Source organism: Eleutherodactylus coqui, chromosome 10 (assembly GCF_035609145.1).
Source record: "Eleutherodactylus coqui strain aEleCoq1 chromosome 10, aEleCoq1.hap1, whole genome shotgun sequence".
NCBI lineage: Eukaryota > Metazoa > Chordata > Amphibia > Anura > Eleutherodactylidae > Eleutherodactylus > Eleutherodactylus coqui.
Window position 1 is genome coordinate 109,315,324 of NC_089846.1, and position 18,794 is coordinate 109,334,117.

The following is an 18,794-nucleotide window of genomic DNA, read 5'->3' on the forward strand; positions in this document are numbered from 1 at the left end:
CAGCAAGCTGTGATGCATTGTGTGTACTGATACCTTCAAATCATAACATGCAGTAACTTTTTCAGCATTTAGCGCTGAAGCACAAATGTGGGATTAGACCAGAAGCACATTATGGAACTTTGTGCGCTATAATCCCTTTATCAGATCACCAGTCTTCCTTACTGGGATAGCTTTTAGTTTGTGCTAACCACAGCATACCACAAAACGTGTGACCCAGTCATCACAAATCGGTCTTTGTCAAAGTTGCTTAGATTGCTGTGCTTGCACATATTTTTTTGCTTCGAACACTTCAACTTCACTTTCTGTCTTCATTTGTAGCAGTACAATTGCAGTGATTGCATGCAGTGGTCAAGTGTTTAGATGGGCAGTCATAGCTTGATCGAGAAGTGAGTGTAGCCCATGGGAACCGTAATGGCCGAAACCAGAGCAGCAGAGGCATGCAGCAGGTGAGTATACCTTAGTTTCTTTTTTTCTAGGCTGCCAATGAACAAGCCCTTCAAGCAGTAGAGGCAGACATCACGTATTACTTTCTCTTATCAATATAGATATTTACCAATTTCCTTTTTTTTCTCAAGTACCTGTAATTTCTATGATAAAGAAAATTGTACATGTGCTACTTTCTGGCAGAATCCTTTGCTCTACACTTGTGACTTACTCTGCCTATCTCCTAGATAAGTGTATAGCTACATTTTCTTCAGTAATTATTCAAAAACTGTTCTGTGTTTTGTTTTTTAAGTGTTTATCTCTTTTTCTAAAGTTACTTTCTACCTTCCCGGCAAATCCTATTTTTTGCTGTTCTGGGTTACCTACATTTAATTATTACCTTTGATAACTCTGCTGCTCTGTCACACGACTTTCAAGCATGTGTTTATAAAATCTATAAATATGAGGTTAAGGGCTTAAACAGATGGGTTGAGGAGCTAATGTTCTCTCCTCTATGAAGCGTATTAGCTAGAGATGAGCGAACGTACTCGTCCGAGCTTGATACTCGTTCGAGTATTAGCGTGTTCGAGATGCTCGTTACTCGTAACGAGTACCACGCGATGTTCGGGTTACTTTCACTTTCATCTCTGAGACGTTAGCGCGCTTTTCTGGCCAATTGAAAGACAGGGAAGGCATTACAACTTCCCCCTGCGACGTTCAAGCCCTATACCACCCCCCTGCAGTGAGTGGCTGGCGAGATCAGGTGTCACCCGAGTATAAAAATCGCCCCCTCCCGCGGCTCGCCACAGATGCGTTGTGACATAGCTGAGGGAAAGTGGTATCGTGTTGGAGCTGCTGTAGGCAGAGTGTTAGGAGTTATTGTTGGCTTCAAGAACCACAACGGTCCATCTTAGGGCCACATCTAACCGTGTGCAGTAGTGTGGAGGCTGCTTTTTGCAGTATTGCCCTTTTTTTTTTTTGGTATATCGGCCGTGCAGAGCATTGCGCCCTGCAGTAATACTCCAGGGACAGAATTGTGGAGGCAAGGACAGAAGACATATATTATTGATTGAATATACGCAGTGGGCCTTTTGTAAAAAATATTGGGCAAAAAATCTATTTGGCCTGCCTGTCACTGTGCTCAGTGATCTGGGTCTCTGCTGGGTGTAGTAGTTCTACAACAAAATCATACGCAGCCAGCTAAGTGTTACAGCAGGCTTGCGCCAAATTATTTCCTGGCGTTCCGTAAACGAAGTCAGCCTCCAACCACAGGCCAATAAGCGGCACATTTAATTACAGTGTTCTGTTTCTGCACTACTGGTAATACACCATGCTGAGGGGTAGGGGTAGGCCTATAGGACGTGGACGCAGGTGAGGACGCGGAGGCCCAAGTCAGGGTGTGGGCACAGGCCGAGCCAGTGCGGTGGCCAGGGGTAGAGGCAGGGCCAGACTGAATAATCCACCAACTGGTTCCCAAAGCGCCCCCTCTCGCCATGCCACCCTGCAGAGGTCAAGGTGCTCTACGGTGTGGCAGTTTTTCACAGAGACGCCTGACGACCGACGAACAGTGGTGTGCAACCTTTGTCGCGCCAAGATCAGCTGGGGAGGCACCACCACCAGCATGCACAGGCATATGATGGCCAAGCACCCCACAAGGTGGGACGATGCCCGTTCACCGCCTCCGGTTTGCACCACTGCCTCTCCCCCTGTGCCCCAACCTGCCACTGAGATCCAACCCCCCTCTGAGGACACAGGCAGTACCGTCTCCTGGCCTGCACCCACACCCTCACCTCCGCTGTCCTCGGCCCCATCCAGCAATGTCTCTCAGCGTAGCATCCAGACGTCGCTAGCGCCACTGTTTGAGCGCAAGCGCAAGTACGACGCCACGCACCCGCACGCTCAAGCGTTAAACGTGCAAATTGCAAAATTGATCAGCCTTGAGATGCTGCCGTATAGGCTTGTGGAAACGGAGGCTTTCAAAAGCATGATGGCGGCGGCGGCCCCGCGCTACTCGGTTCCCAGTCGCCACTACTTTTCCCGATGTGCCGTCCCAGGCCTGCACGACCACGTCTCCCGCAACATTGTACGCGCCCTCACCAACGCGGTTACTGCCAAGGTCCACTTAACAACAGACACGTGGACAAGCACAGGCGGGCAGGGCCACTATATCTCCCTGACGGCACATTGGGTGAATTTAGTGGAGGCTGGGACAGAGTCAGAGCCTGGGACCGCTCACGTCCTACCCACCCCCCGAATTGCGTGCCCCAGCTCGGTGGTAGTATCTGCGGGGGTGTATGCTTCCTCCACTAAACCACCCTCCTCCTCCTACGCAACCTCTGTCTCGCAATCAAGATGTGTCAGCAGCAGCACGTCGCCAGCAGTCGGTGTCGCGCGGCGTGGCAGCACAGCGGTGGGCAAGCGTCAGCAGGCCGTGCTGAAACTACTCAGCTTAGGAGAGAAGAGGCACACGGCCCACGAACTGCTGCAGGGTCTGACAGAGCAGACCGACCGCTGGCTTGCGCCGCTGAGCCTCCCACCGTGCATGGTCGTGTGTGACAATGGCCGTAACCTGGTGGCGGCTCTGCAGCTCGGCAGCCTCACGCACGTGCCATGCCTGGCCCAGGTCTTTAATTTGGCGGTTCAGCGCTTTCTGAAAAGCTACCCACACTTGTAATACCTGCTCGGAAAGGTTCGCCAGCTCTGCGCACATTTCCGCAAGTCCCACACGCACGCTGCCACCCTGCGGACACTGCAAAATCGGTTTAATCTGCCAGTGCACCGACTGCTGTGCGACGTGCCCACACAGTGGAACTCTACGCTCCACATGTTGGCCAGACTCTATGAGCAGCGTAGAGCTATAGTGGAATACCAACTCCAACATGGGCGGCGCAGTGGGAGTCAGCCTCCTCAATTATTTACAGAAGAGTGGGCCTGGTTGGCAGCCATCTGCCAGGTCCTTAAAAAACTTTGAGGAGTCTACCCAGATGGTGAGCGGGGATGCTGCAATCATTAGCGTCACCATTCCTCTGCTATGCCTCTTGAGAAGTTCCCTGCAAAGCATAAAGGCAGACGCTTTGGAATCAGAAACGGAGGCGGGGGAAGACAGTATGTCGCTAGATTGTCAGAGCAACCTCATGTCTATATCTCAGCGCGTTGAGGAGGAGGGGGAGGAGCATGAAGAGGAGGGGGAAGAGACAGTTTGGCCCACTGCTGAGGGGACAGATGCTGCTTGCCTGTCATCCTTTCAGCGTGTATGGCCAGAGGAGGAGGAGGAAGAGGGGGAGGAGCATGAGGAGGAGGGGGAAGAGACAGCTTGGCCCACTGCTGAGGGTACAGATGCAGCTTGCCTGTCATCCTTTCAGCGTGTATGGCCAGAGGAGGAGGAGGAGGAGGAGGATCCTGAAAGTGATCTTCCTAGTGAGGACAGCCATGTGTTGCGTACAGGTACCCCGGCACACATGGCTGACTTCATGTTAGGATGCCTTGCTTGTGACCCTCGCGTTACACGCATTCTGGCCACTACGGATTACTGGGTGTACACACTGCTCGACCCACGGTATAAGGAGAGCCTTTCCACTCTCATTCCCGAAGAGGAAAGGGGTTCGAGAATGATGCTATACCACAGGGCGCTGGTGGACAAACTGATGGTAAACTTCGCATCCGACAGTGCTAGTGGCCGAAGGCGCATTTCCGCGGCCCAGGTAGCATGGGAGGCGCAGAGATCAGGCAGCATGTACAGTGCAGGCAGGGGAACACTCTCTAAGGCCTTTGACAGCTTTATGGCTCCCCAGCAAGACTGTGTCACCGGTCCCCAGTCAAGGCTGAGTTGGCGGGAGCACTGTAGAAGGATGGTGAGGGAGTACGTAGCCGATCGCACGACCGTCCTCCGTGACGCCTCTGCCCCCTACAACTACTGGGTGTTGAAGCTGGACACGTGGCCTGAACTCGCGCTGTATGCCCTGGAGGTGCTTGCTTGTCCTGCGGCTAGCGTCTTGTCAGAGAGTGTGTTTAGTGTGGCTGGGGGAATCATCACGGATAAGCGTACCCACCTGTCAACCGACAGTGCCGACAGGCTTACACTCATCAAGATGAACAAAGCCTGGATTTCCCCAGACTTCTCTTATCCACCAGCGGACAGCAGCTATACATAAACAATACGTAGGCTGCACCCGCGGATGGAAGCATCGTTCTCTATCACCATCCAAAACGGGGACCTTTTTGCTTCATCAATCTGTGTATAATATTCATCCTCCTCCTCCTGCTCCTCCTCCTGAAACCTGACGTAATCACGCCGAACGTGCAATTTTTCTTAGGGCCACAAGGCTCACTCATATAATTTATCTAAACAATTTTTATACGTTCAATGCTCATTAAAGCGTTGAAACTTTCACCTCAACCAATTTTTATTTTAAGTGGGCTGCCTCCAGGCCTAGTTACCAATTAAGCCACATTAACCAAAGCAATTAATGGGTTTCACCTGCCCTCTTGGTTGGGCATGGGCAATTTTTCTCAGGTACATTAGTACTGTTGGTACACCAATTTTAGTGGGCCCTCGCCTACAGTGTAATCCAATTAATTTTTTGCCCACCTGCATTACAGCTGACGTAACATCAGCTGTGATGGGCAATGCAATGGGATATTTTTATGTACCACCGGTGGGTTCCAGGGAGCCACCCATGCTGTGGGTCCACAGGGAGTTGTAAATGCATCTGTGTCCACTTCTAAAGAACCCCAGTCTGACTGGGGCATGCAGTGTGGGCCGAAGCCCACCTGCATTTCATCTGACGTTAGCTCTGCTGTCCAGGGCACTGCAATGGGATACATTAATGTACAGCCGGTGGGTTCCAGGGAGCCACCCATGCTGTGGGTGCACACGGAATTCCCATTGCGGAGTTGTACCTGCCTGTGACTATTTATAAAAAAACGCGGTCTGACTGGGGCATGCAAACACCTTGACAGAATGAATAGTGTGTGGCACATAGGTTCCCCATTGCTATGCCCACGTGTGCAGCTCCTGATGGCGGTGGCACAGGATTATATTTCTCATTGCTTCTGTACAGCATTGTGGGCTATCGCCCCGCCCCTTTTAAAGACGGTCGCTGCCTAGCCGTTCCAACCCTCTGCAGTGTGTGCCTGCGGTTCCTCCTCATGGCAGACGCACTTATAAATAGACATGAGGGTGGCGTGACATGAGGGCAACTGAAGGCTGGGCAGGGACAGTTTGGTGTGCGCTGTGGACACTGGGTCGTGCGGGCGGGGGGTGGTTGGTCAGCATGTAAACCCAGGAGAAGTGGCAGCGGAGTGTCATGCAGGCAGTGATTGTGCTTTGTTGGAGGTAGTGTGGTGCTTAGCTAAGGTATCCATTGCTAATGAGGGCTTTTCAGAGGTAAAAGTTGTTGGGGGGGGGCCACTCTTGCCGCTATTGTGGCTTAATAGTGGGACCTGTGAACTTGAGATGCAGCCCAACATGTTGCCCCTCGCCTGCCCTATCTGTTGCTGTGTCGTTCCCATCACTTTCTTGAATTGCCCAGATTTTCACAAATGAAAACCTTAGCGAGCATCGGCGATATACAAAAATGCTCGAGTCGCCCATTGACTTCAATGGGGTTCGTTACTCGAAACGAACCCTCGTCCCGAGTAACGAGCACCCGAGCATTTTGGTGCTCGCTCATCTCTAGTATTAGCTCATGATACCAGCGCTGAGCCAATCAGGGGGCAGGTCTGACTCACACCCCCTTCACACCCACTGCAGGCCGGCCGCGCGGAACTCCTGCTGCAAGGAGCAGGTGAGTATGTATATATTTTTTATTTTAACACTTTTCTGGATGAATTGCAGGGAAGGGCTTATATATTTAAGCCCTTCCCGACAATTCATCCCGCGCACGCCGGCAGCCCATTGCTTTCAATGGAGCCGCTGTATTGCCGGCTCCATTGAATTCAATGGGCAAACATCGTTCTTCTCTGCCACAGCTGTTACAGCTGTGGCAGAGAAGAATGATTTGTCTTCTATATGTTCTCAATAGGGTCGGCGCTGCTGCCGCCGGCCCCATTGTGCGCATATAGAGAAGAAAACAGGAATCGCAGATCGCAGATAGGTGCGATCTGCGATTTCTGTTCTATAATTTATCGGACGAGCGCATAAAAAGAGCTCATGTGTCCGATACCATTGCAAAGCAATGGTTTTAAAAAATCGCCGGACACATGCGCATGCGCAAATCGCGCAAAAAAACACCCGTCTGACTAAGGCTTTAAAAAGTACAATATGTGAATTAAGCCGTAACATGGTTATTTTTTATGCCGATGAATGTGTGACGGTAAATACTTTTTGTGCCAAAACTATTAAAAGGTTGAATTTTCCCAAAGTGCTGTTAAAAAAATGTTGTTTTTTTTATTTTTTACAGCTTCTTTGCGATTTTTTTTCACTTTCATTTATTTTAAAGTAAAGTAACTAGATTTTAGCCTAAAGCCAATATGGAATTATTAAATGTACTACATACACTTGTGGTGATTTTCTTCAGCTGTAGTGTGTCCTTTGAGTCCATGTTGTTTTTTCAAAACACAGCGCACTCTACACATGGGCTTTCTTTAGGCATTTTTGCATAGGTTTCCCTAAAGGGAAAAAAAAAACCTTTACAAAATACGTGTGAAAAAATGTCTGCATAAGAAAATGCTACAAAAAAACTTTTAAAAAACCTATTCAAATTCAAAGATTTTCACCATTTTAATGGGCCCCTTCTTCAGGTAATTTACAAAGGAATGAATGAGAGCTGAAATTTTTGTTCCCTGTGCAAGGATAGTAGAGGTGATGACCACAGAGTTCAAGAGTCAGTCTGGTACAGGAGTGCAAAGTGCATCTGTGTCATGGTTCATAAATTTGGGTGGAAGATTAGGATCTTATGTCGATAATGTCCTTTTTAGTTTGAGTTTGCAAACGTACTAATACACATTAACAGTACAGATACTTTAACGTGGTAACTTTTCTCCTTAGTTGCTCACAGTCTCTATTGCTATAGCCTGGCGTGGCTCTTTGGACACTCGTGATTCTCTGTAGTTTGTGCTCAAAGTTTTTTAATGGTGGAATTCCTCTCTCTTAGCAATACACTAGATCACAACCAGAGCTCCTACTGTCCAGGATCGAACCTAGGACCTCCTGTGCTCCAGTCAACAACTCTCCCTGTTGAGCTATCTTCCTTGACAGCTCTATTGATGGACCTTAGCCTGGTTCCCAGCTCCTACTATCCAGTCCCTGTTTTAATTCCGCCCTGCCTTTGATTGTACATGCTATAAAAGCCTGACTCTTCCTCCAGTACCTTGCGTGAATATTGAGCTCCACTGCCTTGACCAAGCTTCATCTCCAAAACCTGCTTTTCTACTGCTAACCATGCCTAACTCTTGAAAACCTCTGTATCTCCTCCCGACAAAACTACCTGTCTCCTCCATTTGTACTGCAAACCTTGACTACCTGTTGCCGACCTCTGGCTCTCCTCCTGACAACGCTAACCGCCTCCTCCATTTCTACTGCAAACTGTGACTACTTGTTGATGACCTCCTGCTTCCTCCCAACTTCTCTCCGGTCCCACATGGCTACTACACCCGCTGCTCCAGTCTAGCACTTGAAATGTTACACCCACACTTTTGATGATCCAACTGACCAAGCACTCACTGCTAATTCATGCAAGCTGCATCCAACCTCTTCCTTAACAGGCTTCCAGAGCTTCTCTTGTGGCTCACAATTCAGACCACACCCAACCTTGCACAGATCTCTCATGCTTGCTGGTGTACTCCACCACCATGGTAGTCCTCCCTGCATGCCACATCTTGATTTTGTACCAAACACATGCACCACCCTGTGATGGTGTTACACTAATCTCCTAGTATACAGCACTGCAGGTTACTGCCTACATTGTCATGATCTTCAGCTCTGTAACATTTATATATAAATATATCAGAAATTGTGGAGGCTGAAGTGGTTGATATATTTAAATATTTTAGATTAAGCTTTTCTACAACCTCTAAAAGAAAACTGCTCATCATAACTGCAGATGTTTCATTATTTGTAACAATTATATTTTATAATTATTGTTGCACCTGAGGAAGAGAATAGATTATGGCCTCTCTTATTTAACATTCCAAATTTTTGGAGATGTGACATTCAAAACAGGTGCACCAGTTCTGTCAAATTCAACACCTTGCTTAATTATTCTGACAAATTGCCAACACCAAATTATTCTAAATCTGCATAATGTTACATGTGACAAAATGTTACCATACTGTTTGCAATCTGCAACCAAGTGGAATGATTTAATATTTTGGCAGTTTAAACATTTAATTTGTAAATTAAGAACTCATTCTGCTTAGATTAGCTGTTAGTGATTGTAAATGTATAAAGTGCAAAAAAATGTTAAATAAATAGTTGTTGCTGAATATTTCAATATCAAATAAAAGGGTTTATGGAGTCTGAACAGAAACCCTGCACAGAGTATGTTTTTTTTTTATAGTTCTTTTAGACTGTGATACCAGCTACAAAAAATATAAATGTTAAATGTGTATTTGTAAAATGTTCAAAAAGTATATTTATTTTACTATCATACTGTATATGCTATTGCAAACTGTTGAAGGCTTTGTCTTTACAAATAATCCCCCCCCCTTTTTTTTTTCAAAAGGCAACTTTCCTAACCCCCACCAAAAAAGTTATTATATCTTGAGAACTCTGCATTTGAGGATTCACAGTAAAGCTTTTCTTCACAGGAAATGTATCCAAAGAACCAACAGAAGCAATGGAATTGGTTGAGCATTGGCACATCCTGCTACTGACTGTAAGGTCACCCCCCAGCATTACATTCTGGGTCTCCTGAGAAAAGAATGGTCCTCCGTACCTCCTTACTGCAAGTCTACGACTTGACATGACTGTCGGTGCTTACATTAAGCCACAGAGGTACCTATTCTAAAATGCTGCCATACATCATACTTGGTATGGTCTGAGTCTTCCACCAACAGCATCCCCTCTCCTCTCCATAGAATTCTATGGGTGGCATGAGTCATCACCATCCTCCATTTCCTGTTATCCATCTTGTTATCCCTACTGCTAGAGATGGATATCACTTGATAAAAGGCAGTTGATAGCATATTAGAGAGATGAGATCCCCCTAGTGGCCATCCCTTTATTGGGATTTCCCCCCCCCCCCCCTAATTTTAGGTAAATAAATTGATTTGCACTTTTGCTAGTTATCACACTAGCCATCACAGAAGCACCACGTATTTGTAACTTTAGGGACCATTTAAGGCACATTTATTATCATACTTTTCTTCTCTTATAACCATAATAAGCCGAACCCCAAGGTCAAGTAAATAACTAGTGCTAAACTTCTACTACAGTTTTTTTGTTCTCCTATATCACCTCCTATCAGCTTAGTTGTAGAATTAAAATTTATGTACACTATTTACATGTATGTAATTCCCCTTATAATATTCACTTGATGTGTTATAAAGGGAAATCTTATGGAATTGGAGAAATTTGTGATTTCCAGGTTCCGATTTCTTATTTTGTAGATTATAAAGTGATGAGTAGAACTCAGCAATAACATTTTATATATATATATACACTACCGTTCAAAAGTTTGGGGTCACATTGAAATGTCCTTATTTTTGAAGGAAAAGCACTGTACTTTTCAATGAAGATAACTTTAAACTAGTCCTAACTTTAAACAAATGCACTCTATACATTGCTAATGTGGTAAATGACTATTCTAGCTGCAAATGCCTGTTTTTTTTGTGCAATATCTACAAAGGTGTATAGAGGCCCATTTCCAGCAACTATCACTCCACTGTTCTAATGGTACAATGTGTTTGCTCATTGGCTCAGAAGGCTAATTGATGATTAGAAAACCCTTGTGCAATCATGTTCACACATCTGAAAACAGTCTAGCTCGTTACAGAAGATACAAAACTGACCTTCCTGTGAGCAGATTGAGTTTCTGGAGCATCACATTTGTGGGGTCAATTAAACGCTCAAAATGGCCAGAAAAAGAGAACTTTCATCTGAAACTCGACAGTCTATTCTTGTTCTTAGAAATGAAGGCTATTCCATGCGAGAAATTGCTAAGAAATTGAAGATTTCCTACCACGGTGTGTACTACTCCCTTCAGAGGACAGCACAAACAGGCTCTAACCAGAGTAGAAAAAGAAGTGGGAGGCCGCGTTGCACAACTAAGCAAGAAGATAAGCACATTAGAGTCTCTAGTTTGAGAAACAGACGCCTCACAGGTACCCAACTGGCATCTTCATTAAATAGTACCCGCAAAACACCAGTGTCAACATCTACAGTGAAGAGGCGGCTGCGGGATTTTGGGCTTCAGGGCAGAGTGGCAAAGAAAAAGCCATATCTGAGACTGGCCAATAAAAGAAAAAGATTAAGATGGGCAAAAGAACACAGACATTGGACAGAGGAAGACTGGAAAAAAGTGTTGTGGACGGATGAATCCAAGTTTGAGGTGTTTGGATCACAAAGAAGAACGTTTGTGAGATGCAGAACAAATGAAAAGATGCTGGAAGAATGCCTGACGCCATCTGTTAAGCATGGTGGAGGTAATGTGATGGTCTGGGTTGCTTTGGTGTTGGTAAGGTGGGAGATTTGTACAGGGTAAAAGGGATTCTGAATAAGGAAGGCTATCACTCCATTTTGCAACGCCATGCCATACCCAGTGGACAGCGCTTGATTGGAACCAATTTCATCCTACAACAGGACAATGACCCTAAACACACCTCCAAATTGTGCAAGAACTATTTACAGCAGAAGCAGGCAGCTGGTATTCTATCGGTAATGGAGTGGCCAGCGCAGTCACCAGATCTGAACCCCATTGAGCTGTTGTGGGAGCAGCTTGACCGTATGGTACGCCAGAAGTGCCCATCCAACCAATCCAACTTGTGGGAGATGCTTCTAGAAGCGTGGGGTGCAATTTCTCAAGCTTACCTCAACAAATTAACAGCTAGAATGTCAAAGGTGTGCAATGCTGTAATTACTGCAAAAGGAGGATTCTTTGACGAAAGTAAAGTTTGATGTAAAAACAATGTTATTTCAAATACAAATCATTATTTCTAACCTTGTCAATGTCTTGACTCTATTTTCTATTCATTTCACAACGCATGGTGGTGAATAAGTGTGACTTTTCATGGAAAACACAAAATTGTTTGGGTGACCCCAAACTTTTGAACGGTAGTGTATATATATATATATATATATATATATATATATATATATATATATAGGGCTAAAAATATTTTCCTCTAAGACGGGCGTTTTTTCGCGCGATTTGCGGATCGCATGACGGATGCGCATCCGCAAATCGCGTGACCGGTGCCCGAAAATCGCCCGAAAATCTGCTCCTAGCCGTGTTTTATTAGAAACGGGCTGGAGCTGTCCAGCGCATTGCATTCAATGGAGCCGGCAATACAGCCAACTCCATATATTTTATTTTAACACTTTTCTGGATGAATTGCAGGGAAGGGCTTCTATATTTAAGCCCTTCCTGACAATTCATCCCGCGATCTCCGGCAGCCCATTGCTTTCAGTGGAACTTGCTGTATTGCCGGCTCCATTGAATTCAATAGGCAAACATCGTTCTTATCTGCCACAGCTGTTACAGCTGTGGCAGAGAAGAATGATTTGTCTTCTATATGTTCTCAATGGGGTCGGCGCTGCTGCCGCCGGCCACCTTGAGCGCATATACAGAAGAGAACAGGAATCGCAGATCGCAGATAGGTGCGATCTGCGATTTTTTTGTTCTATAATTTATCGGACGAGCGCATAAAAAGCGCTCATGTGTCCGATACCATTGCAAAGCAATGGTTTTAAAAAATCACCGAATGCATGCGCATGCGCAAATCGCGGCTAAAAACGCCCGTCTGACTAAGGCCTTAAGATGTACAGAATTCTGGTTTTGGTTGAAGATGTTTTTAAACAGTTGGCCAGAAGGGAACCGGCTTTATTATTATGCTATAGTATGAAGTTTTTAATTTTTGCAATATTCATGTAAACGTGACAGGTGAAGTTGTTACTCTAATTTGCTCAATTTCTGAACTCTGGCTTGGCAAAATGGTATGCAGATGGTTACCTTATCCCCCTGGAAAAGACTCTGGCTTTGGCTTACATTCCCAGTCAAGGGACTAAAAGGCTTTAAAAAAGTCTGACATAGATTTGCAGAAATGCTACCTTCAAAGTTGGTGCCCTAGAGGCATTGTACCATCTTCCATTTGCATATTAAATTTCTCAGAAGAACATGCTTGGCCTTATAAGTCTTTTCCCATCTAATAGGTTCTCTCCACAAGGAGAAACTATACATCTTCCAACCCACAGTTGAAAAGAACAATTAAATGTTGTCTTTTAAAAGTCCCAATATATAATTCTCTATGCATTTTGAAAGGACCACCTCTTTCTCTTCGAAGATATTACATTATATTAGTGCTTCTTCCTTTCCCACATAGCTGAGACTGTGGACATATAAAACCTGTAAACTGTCAAAATATCTTAGTAACATGAAAGATATTAACTTAAAGACTGAACACATGTAGAAAGTCAATATAAACAACAGTATTTCACAAACTTTGTTTTTCTTTTGAACAGTTATGTTTTTCTCTTAATCTGCACTTTCTATGATATATATATATCACATAATTTTAAACTGCAGCTCAAAAGCATTGCATGAAAAGATACCTTGCCCCCAACTGTGTGTCTTTAAGGCAGGTTTCCTAATACAGTTTCCTCTGATACAGACATCTAACAAATCACTTCTTCAAAGGGAAGATAAAAATAAGTCATTTTAACTGTTCTCTGTGGTTATGATTTCTAACATAGTGATCATCTTTCTACCTTGCTTGCAGATCTAAATGATATTATTTTGAATAAACAAAAATTGTGTTAAAAAGAACCTAAAATTGAGAAAATGCGATCATATGTTTACATCAGGCTAAAAAAAGACTTCAAATAACAGAGAGCAAAGACTATACTCACAAACTTTCCCTGGGTGGTGAAAGTCATTTTGATAAAAGCTTTTTCATCCATGGAATGTTGATGAAGCTTAATCTACGCAAGAGTTCTAGTAATGTGATAACTGAAGAGCTTGAGTTGTATGGAACCATAGCACAGCACCCATAGCAAACTATAGAGCCATATTGTGCCTCCATATGCCTCCAATTTCATATGCGATATGCTACATTAAATTCCATACTAGATATGCATTGTCTATTAGAAACACTGCTACCAGGGAAGAATATATCTATAACAAGGTTCCATTTTGAGTCACCATATGGTATAAATTATATTTATCATAAACTACTGCATTGATTTGGTAGATTCTAAAACAAAATTATTGCAGTACTGATATTGAACGACAACCTTCTCTACATAACTTTATTTCTAGGTTGACCCTTCCCATGTCTTTTGGATTCAAAAGCAATATCTCTATGAAATTGCATAGCAAAGATTGAAACTTTACCGATCTATTATAAGAAGCTCTGTAATACTGGGTACAAATCCAAAGATCATGCATATCAAGCCAGTTATGGTTAAGCCTGAGCCAGACACAACTAATGACTAAAGTTGAAGACATAGGAAGAGTGTATGTAATGCTTTTCTGTCCGGCATTACAACTGATTCCACTGATAACTAAAGCTGTTTGCATAGGAAATGGTGGGATCAGTCTGGACATCGGTTATCCTTCAGAGGTAGGGCCAGACATATCTGAACCAGCCATGAAACAGACACTACAGCTAGAGACCTTTTATTTTTTTTCTATAGGTCACATTAATAATAAGCTTCCTTTCATGCACCAATGGCAGAGGAATGTCCGCTCAGTGGTTCACATTTCGTTTCTCATGCAGCATTTTTTTTTTCTTTAATTAAAACATTATAATTGTTAGTTCCACCCGGATCATTTTTATTGTTTTAAGATTGTTCATGGCAATTTTTTACTATTGTTATTAAGTGACAGGAAAAAAAAAATTGATGGAAGCTAATGCAAACTGATGTCTGTTTATCATTGCTGTTTTTCTTTCAGTAAGCATGTGCTCACACATAGCACAAATGGTGCAGATTTTTTGGAGCATAAAGGGGACTTTATTACTATAAAGGGGCACAGAGAGGTCTCATTACTATTGTCTTATTATCGTGCTGTCCTATTCTTTCATCCATGGAGCAGGGCTTGATTTTCATGGGCTGAGCTGTAGTTTTTAATTGGGTCTGTGTCACATCTGTCTCCTGAGACCTGTGGTTCTACATGTGCTCTGGAGCTTTCCTGCTCAGGTGTGGGGAATTGTGCTGGCTGGGTGTGGGTGTGTCTCCAGTCAGCCAATCACATCAGATCAGTACATATAAAATCGGTGTGGGTGTGATCAGCTTTCTCTGTTCTTATTCTCTCTCTGTGTGGTGTGAGCAGGTTATATGTGTGGTGGCTGCAAGAAAGGTTTGTGTTTTGTGGTTTTGTTTGGTTATGTCACTGGACTTCTGGTAAGTGTAGGGACTAGTGGTATTGCCAGGAGCCATGATGTGGTCCGCTAGTTTTCATATTTTGATCAAAATGTTAAATAATACCTGGCAATTACAGCATTTACATCTGCTACTAATGGTTGCATATTTGCTGCTGTATGGTGTGATTAGGGCCCTGTGAGTCTTCTTATCCAGTCTAGTTTGTCCCTGTAGGTGGTGGCATGTGTATGTGTTCTATCCAGGGTGCATGGGCCTAGATCTGAAGACCGCTGGGCTGCCCTTTATTGGGGTGATGTACCTGCTGTGGTAGGTCTGTGTGACTTACCCTGGTAAAAGATAGGGAGATGTGTTAATCCGTGGTAGTTTAACCTGGTGCTCCCTATCAATCTGGGTCACGATCATGCGGGCCCAGTGCTCACTTGCCCACACAAACATAACAGTATGTTTGAGGTTTTCTTTTTCTAAGGCATTCACTGTGCAGAATAAATACCTATTTACAGTAAGGATTGTTAAGGTTATTTAATATATATGTTTGACATAGTAAAGCATTTTTAATGTAGTAAAAACATCGTAAAAGGTTAAGAGGAGAATGAAGATAGTAGACCTGGGAGCCTCATCTTTCTGTCAATCTGCTTAGATGCCACAGTTGCTATTGACCTTGAAATCTAAGGCGTTAAATAGTGGCTCAGGATCAATTTTAAGTAGTGGTAAAACCCCTTTTAAGTATGACTACATTAGTTAGCTAGTGAGTAAAACTAATTTAAGCTGCACTTGCTATGTGTGGTACTAATATTGTTTTGCAGTATTGTAGCTAGAGATGAGCGAGCACCAAAATGCTCTGGTGCTCGTTACTCGGGACGAAATTTTCGCGATGCTCGAGGGTTCGTTTCGAGTAACGAACCCCATTGAAGTCAATGGGCGACCCGAGCATTTTTGTATATCGCCGATGCTCGCTAAGGTTTTCATTTGTGAAAATCGGGGCAATTCAAGAAAGTGATGGGAACGACACAGCAACGGATAGGGCAGGCGAGGGGCTACATGTTGGGCTGCATCTCAAGTTCCCAGGTCCCACTATTAAGCCACAATAGCGGCAAGAGTGCCCCCCCCCCACCCCCCCACTGTCAGCACAAAGATCGTTCTCCTCTGCCATAGCTGTAACAGCTGTGGCAGAGAAGAACGATGTTTGCCCATTGAATTCAATGGAGCCAGCAATACAGCAGGTTCCACTGAAAGCAATGGGCTGCCGGCGATCGCGGGATGAATTGTCGGGAAGGGCTTAAATATATAAGCCCTTCCCTGCAATTCATCCAGAAATGTGTTAGAATAAAAATATATACCGGCGTATAAGGCGACGGGGCGTATAAGACTACCCCCCCAACTGTCACCTTATACGCCGGCAATACAGTGGAGCAAAGAATAAAAATCATTACTCACTTCACCGGTGCTTCTGCGGTGCTCCTGCAGGCTGTCGCTCCCTCCTGGTCCCCGGCAGAGCATTGCTTTCTGGACGCAGTGGTTGAAATCCCCGCCTCCAGAAACACACGTGCCTTCAGCCAATCACAGCCATTCAATGACATCATTGTCATTGGCTGTGATTGGCTGAAGGCACGTGTGTTTCTGGAGGCGGGGATTTAAAGCCCTTCGTAGAGAAAGCAATGCTCTGCCGGGAACCAGGAGGGAGCGACAGCCTGCAGCAGCGGCGCAGAACACCAGGAGAAGTGAGTAATGATTTTTATTCTTTGCTCCGCTGTATTGCCGGCGTATAAGGTGACAGTTGGGGGGTCGTCTTATACGCCCCGTCACCTTATACGCCGGTATATATTTTTATTGTAACACATTTCTGGATGAATTTCAGGGAAGGGCTTATATATTTAAGCCCTTCCCGACAATTCATCCCGCGCACGCTGGCAGCCCATTGCTTTCAGTGGAACCTGCTGTATTGCCGGCTCCATTGAATTCAATGGGCAAACACCGTTCTTCTCTGCCACAGCTGTTACAGCTGTGGCAGAGAAGAATGATTTGTCTGCTATATGTTCTCAATGGGGTCGGCGCTGCTGCCGCCGGCCCCATTTAGCGCATATAGAGAAGAGAACAGAAATCGCAGATCACACATAGTTGCGATCTGCGATTTCTATGGCCTAAGAAGGACCGTTGGGGTTCTTGAAGCCTAAAATCACTCCTAACACTCTCCCTATAGCAGCTCCGGCATCAACAACACTTTCCCTAAACTATGTCAGAATGCATCTGTGGCGAGCCGCGGGAGGGGCAGATTTTAATACTCGGGTGACACCTAATCTCGCCAGCCACTCACTGCAGGGGGGTGGTATAGGGCGGGAACGTTGCAGGGGGAAGTTGTAATGCCTTCCCTGTCTTTCTATTGGCCAGAAAAGCGCGCAAATTTGTCAGAGAAGAAAATGAAAGTAACCCGAACACCGCGTGGTACTCGTTACGAGTAACGAGCATCTCGAACACCCTAATACTCGAACGAGTATCAAGCTCATCTCTAATTGTAGCGTATCTGCTAAAATATTGATGTGAATATACTTAGCATGCGTGAGTATGTTCACAGTAAGTTGACATTTGTATGTTTATGTAACTATGCTTATTATGTGGTGAACTTCTTTAGGATTCCAGCATAGAGGGGGTCACAACAATCTAAGTGACATTCTATCTATAATCCACCTGTAGACATTACAAAAATGTATATCTCTAGGCATGTCATTATTTTTTTGTCAGTAGTAAAATACTGTAAAAAAATGTTTGGAAAAGGAGGTTTAGCAATATACCCCACTGTGCTATAATCTGAGTGCACGGTTCCCCTCAGGCCCACCTCTTACAAAAACAAAGTTAGACTTTTAAAACATTTTGACTATAGAAAACTAGAAGTTCGAAATGATTTCCTTCTCTTTTTGCCAAGTGGTGAAATAAAGGTTTGTCTTCATTAGACCTCCGTTTGAAGCAGTAGGCATCAATTGGTGACTGCCACATTTAATTAATTCACTATTCATACTTTAGCATTCCCTGTGTAAACTATTTTTGTATTTTCTTTGTAGAATAAAGTATCAAAAAGGATTTTATTTCTTCAAGTGCAACAGAGCCTCTGGCAGCATAAAGGGTACCAGGAAATAAAGCCAGATAACAAGAGAGATATAGTCAAAACTTTAGATCAGATTCCCAGAAGCAGAAAGTATAGTTTAAAAAAGGAGCCGTCCAAGCATTGGTTTGTTGAATAATGATAAGCATAATGAACAGAAGGGAATACACTCTGTGAAAGTTTGACACCAATGCTTGTTTCTTTCCATGTCATCTAACGTACAGTAATTACCTCAACATCTAGATTAACTATACTGTACTTTCTATCATGGATATCAAAAAGAAATGCCAAAGGCTTTAAGGTTTACTTAACTTGCAAGCTACAAATTGGAAAGATTTTCCTTGATTGTGATAACAAGGTGCAGAAAGTTATCTTATCTTAACAAGTTTAAAAAATATTGCTCTCTTTACTTAGAGGAATTCAAAGTATAAATGAACCACCCTGATAGCATGGCCCATTGTGATATCACATCCATCATACTGAAGCTGGGCTTACATGGGACAACTGTCAGACGTAGAAATGCCTAAGAGCTGTTCGAACAATTATTGTTCTGTGAATGGAGACGGAGTAAATCGATAGCTATTGATTGACAGCTGAGAGCTGCCCCTGATGGGTCCCTGCGCTGAGCCAATCGGAGGCAGCACTCACTCACCCATTCATGAATTCATGAATGGGTGAGTGAGAGCTGCCTCTGATTGGTGAGGGCTGTGACCAATCAGAGGCAGCCCATTCAGCAGGCGGGGATTTTAAATCCCCGGCTGCTGAATACTACACAGAGCAGTTCAGGAGAACTGCCGG